The sequence below is a fragment of the Trichechus manatus genome, unplaced genomic scaffold (genome assembly GCF_000243295.1).
Source record: "Trichechus manatus latirostris isolate Lorelei unplaced genomic scaffold, TriManLat1.0 scaffold00287, whole genome shotgun sequence".
NCBI lineage: Eukaryota > Metazoa > Chordata > Mammalia > Sirenia > Trichechidae > Trichechus > Trichechus manatus.
Window position 1 is genome coordinate 1,391,946 of NW_004444223.1, and position 7,776 is coordinate 1,399,721.

Genomic DNA, 7,776 nt, shown 5'->3' on the forward strand with positions numbered 1-7,776 from the left:
AAGCTTTTTCCACCCCTGTCACTGAAGAGTCATGGGAAGAAAATATTGTTGTCAGAGGGCCGGTGAGAGCTGGAATTGAAGAGAGGAAGCCACCCAGCAGGAGGTATAGTGTAGTAGGACATAGTTATTGCCAGAGATGAGACATCAAAGAAGAAATGTCTCCTCTTCCCTCTGATCTCTGCTGGTGCTTCTCAGTGCCTGAATCCAGACCAAAGCCAGCCAGCAAGAGATATCAAGGGCTGTACTTCTAAAAGGTCAGGTTCCAGAAGCCTAGAAAGGTGAACAATAGATCTGGGGGATAGGGGTGGGAGATGAGAAAAAGGAGAGTAACTAGCACACTTTATTTAGGTACTTTTGTAAATTAATGCTTCTATTTTTGAAGATATAATTCATACCATTAGAAGTATGAATCATTCCAATTTAAAAGGGTGTTAATGTTGAATTTTACCTGAACCCTGTGATCCTGGAAAACAGTGATGGTTATGAAATCCCTCCACCCCTTGTGTTCAGAAAAACAGCCTACCGAAAATAATTACCATATGAGTTACATAAGACTCACAGATTGCCCTTGTTTACCTATGACAAGGCCAGATATAGACCCTCCAAATTCTCATTTTTTGTCTCATAAATGGTTAGCTGATCTGTTCATCCCCTATAGTCAATCAGAAACAAAGTGCTTATTAACCAAACTTCGGCGAAGCTTTTCTCCTTTCCTCAAGTCCCTGAACTTTGGCCCACTCTCAATCTGAGCCAATATACTACCGCTCTTCAAGGGCCCCTCTCGAAGAATAGGCTGACTTCAGTGTAAAACATTCTGATTTATTATCCAGTGATGTCACCCTTTCATCCCACTCCCCCATACCTGGGTTTTTTCCAGCCTTGTTTACTCTTGGTCTCTATGAAAGAAAATGCTGTCTCTAATTCTTTTAGATGCTTGCAGATCTTATGGACTAGATATATAGATATACATATAGATATATAGTATCATATCTTATGCAGATTTTATGGACTAGCTTGGCCTTTATAGAATATAATCTTTCTACATACATGTTTTCAAAGGTATTATAGGAATAATGAGGCCACATTTTATAAATGAGACTCAAATTAATACCATCCATAACAATGATGAAAGTATTTTTGTCCATCGTGACTTAGCTCAGGTGTGACCTTCTCCAAGATAATTTCCCCCTACCCAACACCTCACTCCCTCCTCACTTACCCTGCTAACCTGGTTTAGTTGCTCTTATATCATTTATAATGGCCCTTCTCATACTATCACATTTGCTTTTAATGATGTCTTCAATGGAATTTCATTGGGGAATTAGTTCACAAATGGCCGGTCATTTTCAGTGGACCAATGACTAAAGATTTAATGAGAAGTTGGACCACATTTTTGAAGAAGTTCCTTTTTATCCCCAAGTTCCAGGAGGAAACTTTGGATTTCACAGGCAAAGTGCATAAACTTGATGGTAATGGCTGCCTGCCCACAAGAATCAAAATCCCAAACAAGGTCCATTTGAAACTTTTGTGTGTTTGTGTGTGTCCTAGAATGACTGAGTGCCTCTTTTCCAGTCACACTCCACAGTATATCAAAGGGTGTTTTGACTCCTGGTTGAAAGGTATTATTTCTCATTTTTTTAAATTTTTTATTCAGTTCTGAAAGAGTGGAATATTTTTAATGGTTAGGGAGACGGCTGGGGTGTATTCATTTTGGCCATAAATAGTTTCTTAAGCTCTAAACTTGTTGAAGTAATTCTCTATATATGTATTTTATTTATCTTAATATCAGAATATTTGCACATTATACATGTTGAAAATCCAAGGAATAATTCAATCAATGACTACTTAATGGCCAGCTCAATTTGAGGGAGATCTCAAACTCCCAAGCTAAAGTCATAGTAAACAATTGGATTACATCCAGTTTGGATAGCAAACGTAATTAACACCTTGGTACCATTATCTGAATTCATAGATCTTAGTATTTCCAATAGTGACAATCCCTATCATTTCTTGAACATGTGCCTTTACAAACATAATGGCACTAAATCCTTACATCTATTCTAGAGATCGTTATTAGTCTCATTAACAATCCTCTAGACTCAAGAGATAGACTTCTGCTAAGAAATGTGCCAAGACAAAGATGATTCTGCTAAATAACTGACTAACTTGAGGATTGGGGAGGAATTACCCGCCAGCGGTAATTTAAACCTAGTATAAGGAATGTTTTTGAGAAAAATCTATATTCTTTCTGGAACATTCACTCTCTTAGAACAACTTGCTGGTATCCTGCTCATTACAATCAACCACAGAACATGGACATGAAAATAGACCCTATACCATATATACAAAAAACAATCCTTCTCATTTAGGAATTCTCATTAAATCACTATATATGAAGTATACTACATATCTAATATTTATACATGTATTATCTCTAAATATCTATAATACACTATTTCAAGGGAGATAATATCCCAATTTTATTAGGAAAGTAAAACTCAAAGAAGTTGAGTAGCTTTACCAAAGCAACTAGTAAGTGGCAAAGCTCAGATTCATATCCAAGTCTTACTGGCTCCAGAGCCTTGCTTTTTCCACTGTTGCACTACTGATCCTCAGGTGGTCTGGCTTCTCTTAGCATTTTATTCGTAAAATATAACCCTTGGCTCCACAACCTAAGAACACAGTGTTATTTATGATAGACATAATTCAAATGACTTTTAAAATTGTGCAAGTATCCTCATTAACAAACTCTAAAAAACGTTTAAAAAATTCTGAGTTTTCCTGTTTCATACATTCTCTCCAAGTCAAGGCAAAGAATATTAAATGCATCTCATGTAAGATCTTTTCTAAAACCGTGCACTAAGGCCTTCACATGATCCCCCAGAAGCACGGAGAAATCTAATCACTGTATTAAGACCCGTTTACTGGAGCTCTTGGCTACAGTAAGAGAAGCCAGCATTAATTTAGTGATCAGTGTGCTAGATATCATTACTTAATTATCTATTTCACACTATTGATAAGATTGAAGACGGTAAGGACTATACACTACTAAAGTGTGAAAGAAACAGGTACTACAACTTAAACTGATGGAATGAAAACTGAAAAGTAATGCTTCCAATCAGTTTGGAATGGTTCAGTAATTGCCAACATAAAAGAGGGCAGTGTTTGCATTGCACAGCAACCAAATCTGTTGTCTGTGGGATTTTGACCCAAGTAGGAAACAAACAGCGGTGTCCTGCTCAAAGATTGCAGCTGATCTCGTCGCTTTGAATGTGCTTCGCTTTCCACAGTCCTGCCAATAATTCAGTCTTCCGCATGGATCTTGAAAGTTTCAGGAGCCTGATATGAGAGATTGGAATATTGTCAGGACCGTGGAGAGCGAAGCACATTCAAAGCAGAGTGGTCGGCCGCCATGTTTGAACAGGACACCGCTGTTTGTTCCGAGTTCAGGTCAGAATCCCACAGGCAACAGATCTGGTTGCTATGCAATGCGTATGCTACCCTTGTTTAAGTGGACAATTACTGAACCCTTCTGAACTGGTTCAAAGCCCTGCTGAAAAGAAAGCTTCAGTTGAATAGTGAACTGGAAAACCCCTTTTATAATAAGCCAGATTACTGTGAAAAAAGTCTCTAATGCCTTCTTAGAAGATCTCTATAGGACTTAATTTTTTAATATGGTCAAAAATATTATAAATTTTGGCATTAATCATCTAATAACTCTAGAGTTCAGTAAAGGCTCATTTTTAAGGAAATGAGAATCAGAGAAGTTAAGAAACTTCTTCAGAAGATCACAGTTAGGAAGCACCAGTATCATGGTTCAAAGCTAGGTCTATTTGTGAGCGAAGTTTGTACCCTTAACTGATATCTTGATTTATAGACAGGATTATCCCTACATCACCAAAGGGAAATAGTAAAGGAAGCATAGTATAGTAGAGAGGGCACAGACTGGAAAGCTCCTATCTTTTCTGCTAACTGTATGACCTTTAGTAATAGTTTTTTTTTTTTTTTCCTGAAACTCATTTCTCTCATCTGTACAATAGGGATAATAATATTTATAAGAATGCCTATATTTCTCTTTTAATTCCTGTCTTTAAAATACTCATGGAAAATATTTTATAATTTCATTAGAAGTTTTCTTAATATCTAACTTAATATGTCCTTGCAGCAATTACCTTTTACGTCCTATTCTGAAATTAATATTGATCATTGAGAAACAAAGAAATGATAGGTTGAAAAGAAACAAAATAAATTTTATAAGAAAATCTAAAGTTAAAAGGTATATGTAGTAGACAGAAGAAAAATGTGTGAATTATCTTTTTCAGTTGTAGTCAACAATTCCACTCAAATAAATGGACCTTAAACAACATGCTCTAATGTTTCAGTGGCGTTTGCTTTGAGGGATTTAAACAGCAGAAATTCAAACTGATAAATATCTCATATCTGCTTTGATTTGGGAACTCTGGGAAATGTTTTGATTAAAGGTATTTCCCATTTGACATGCTTGGTTTATCCTAGTTGGAGTAACTTTAGCTACAATCAAAGGCAAACTTTTACTCTAATGACTTCCACCAATACCTTTCTCAATAAAACATCAATTTTATAACAAACTTCATTGTTTAACCATCCTGCCAGCTGTTGACTCTTTGGGGAGTGGCTTGGGCAGAAAAGCTCTTTTAATGAAAGAAGATAAAACATCCTTTCTTCTCTGTGGCATTTCCTGAACACCTGAGGCTTTTTTCATTAATAACTTGAAGACACTTTGGAGCAACTTCTTTATCTTTTTTTTTTTTCCAGTTATGTACCTTGAAGAAGAACAGAAGATGAAATTTTTCATGTAATCTAGCCAATCACCCAATCTTCACTGCCCACATTGCCTTGAATTCACAAATATAAGATAGTACTGTAGAAAGAAGCACAATTGTATAATAGCCCAAAGTAAGTAATAATTAAACCTTCTTATAGTTAGTGATTCTTAACACAGGGTAAACACCTCCAGTACCATCCTCCTCTACTCTGCAATAAAGTGGACATGAAAAAGTTCAATTATATCTGGAATGATTCACAGTCATACAGCATTTTGATGAGTTTCAAAATATAATCAGGTGTATCGGAGAAAGCAATAAGCCATTCAACAAAATTTGTGGTGGCTGCAGGAAACAGAGATGTGAACAAAATAAATATATCCTTTGACCTCATAGGAACTTACCATTTAGCAAGGAAGGCAGACATTGAATGCAGAATTGCCAGTATGATGAATACCTTCAAAGGGGAAGGAAGAGATATTAAAAATGCACATAGTAGAGATCTTGAACTTTAGAAGAGACAAGAAGGATGTTCTAGAGAAAGTGATATTCCAACAGCAAATTAAAGGATAAGCGAGACTTGACTAAATAAAAATGAAATGTTCCAAATAAAAGAAACAGCACTTGGAAAGGCTGAGGATCAAGAAGTCTAGTATAGCTGAAGAAAATAGATTGAGGATATGGTTGCTGTATCATGAGATGCCTAAAAAATAGAAAGGGCCCAAATACTTGCTGCCACATGTGTCTTAAAAAGGTTGCTGGACTAGACACCACTAAAAGATTTTAAGGAATGCAGTGATGTGATCAGATTTGCATTAAGAATTACATTTGCTGCTAGGCTGCGAGAAAAATAGATTTGGAGAGAGGTAAGAATAGATGCAAAGAATACTAAAACAAAAATCAAAAAAAAACAAACCCACTGTCATTGAGATGATTCCGACTCATAGTGACCCTATAATGACCTTATAGGACAGAACAGAACTGCTGCATAGGGTTCCCAAGAGTGTAAATCTTTACTGAAGCAGACTACCACATCTTTCTTCCATGAAGCGGCTGGTGGGTTCGAACCACTAACCTTTTGGTTAGCAGCCAAGTTGCTTTAACTACTGCACCGCTGGAGCTCCTCAAAAATTCCTGGAATCCAGATGAGACAATAGTGGCCTTGACAAACAGAATGGCAATGAGGATACAGAGAGGTGAACTGTGGGAAGATGCTTAGGAGACAGACTAAAAATGACTTAGTGATTGATGGGATGTAGGAAGTGAAGGATAAGGGAGAGTCATGATAAATTCTGGATTTCTGGGTTAATTGAAAGGGTAGTTGTGCCATTCACAAAGGCAGAAGACACTTGTGGAAAAGCTGGTATGAGAAGGAAGGTGAGAGATTTAATTTTCTAACATTGAGTTTGAGATGCCTGTAAAACATCCAACTGGAGAGGAGTTCCGGCAAAATGGCACTCTAGGCAGAAGCACAACGTAGTGCCTCCACAGCAAAGATCCGAAAAACTAAGCCAAACTGAGAATACAACAATCCTGAAACCCTAAAACATAAAATGAAGAGATAAAGAACTCAGCCAAGCACCAAATGGAGTGAGAAAACTGACAGAGAACGGAGAGCAAGGAGACATTCATGCAGAGGTCCCCTACCACCTAACGCAGCGTGGATCCACCATCTTGGACTCCTATCAGAGACCAGCAAACGGAGGTACAAGAAAGCAGACTCACGGAGCGTCCAGCGGGAGACAAAACAACCGGTAATTTGTGGTGTGTGCTTTCCCATCCCCCACCCCTATTCACCCCGGCTCGGCCTCCTCTGCTTCCCGTGACCACAGTCTCTTGACTGGGAAGCGCCAGCTGCCTGGATTCCACACACCCAAGTGGGTGGCTCTCTGGGTGCCATTTGTTGGCTGCCAGTGTTGCTTTTTTTTTCTGCTTCTTTTGATTTCTCATTTGCCTCTCGCCAACTCCCCATCCTTTCACTCGAGTGACTGGCTCCGTGCGCCACCTTTGCTTCTTCCTGAGGGGCTGCAGAGTGCCAGAAATTTGTGATATATGCTTTCCCACTCTCCACCCTTCTTCACCCACACTCAGCCTCCTCTGCTTCCTGCGGACACAGTCTCTTGTCCAGAAACACCAGCCTGCACTAGCTGGCTCTCTGAGTGCCATTTTTGGCTGCTGGTGTTGCTTTTTTTTTTCTGCTTCTTTTGATTTCTTGCTTGCCTCTCGCCTCCTCCCCCTCCTTTTGCTCCGAGCGCCATCTTTGTTTCTTCCTGAGGGGCTGCGGGGCTCCATTCGCGTGTGCAGCTGCTTCCCGGTCTGGGCTGCCGTGCTGGTGGGATCCCAGGGCTTTTGTTCGTTTGTTTCTCTGCTTCCCGCGGCCACGGTCTCTTGACTGGGAGGTGCCAGCTGCTTGGATTCCACACACCCAAGCGGGCGGCTCTCTGGGTGCCATTTGTTGGTTGCTAGTGTTGCTTCTTTTTTCTGCTTCTTTTGATTTCTGACTTGCCTCTCGCCACCTCCCCCTCCTTTCACTCAAGTGCCTGGCTCCGTGCGCCATCTTTGCTTCTTCCTGAGGGGCTCCAGAGTGCCGGCAATTTGTGATATACACTTTCCCACTCTCTACCCTTCTTCACCCACACTCGGCCTCCTCTGCTTCCCACGGACACAGTCTCTTGTCCAGAAACACCAGCCTGCACTAGCTGGCTCTCTGAGTGCCATTTGTTGGCTGCCGGTGTAGCTTTTTTTTTTTTTTCCTGCTTCTTTGGATTTCTTGCTTGCCTCTTGCTGCCTCCCCCTCCTTTCGCTCAAGTGCCTGGCTCCAGGCACCATCCTTTCTTTTTCCTGAGGGGCTGCAGAGCTCCACTCGAGTGTGGAGCTGCTTCCCGGTCTGGGCTACCGCGCTGGTGGGATCCCGGGGCTTTTGTTCGTTTGTTCATTTTGAATTGTTTGTTTGTTTTCTTTTCCTTTTCTTGAG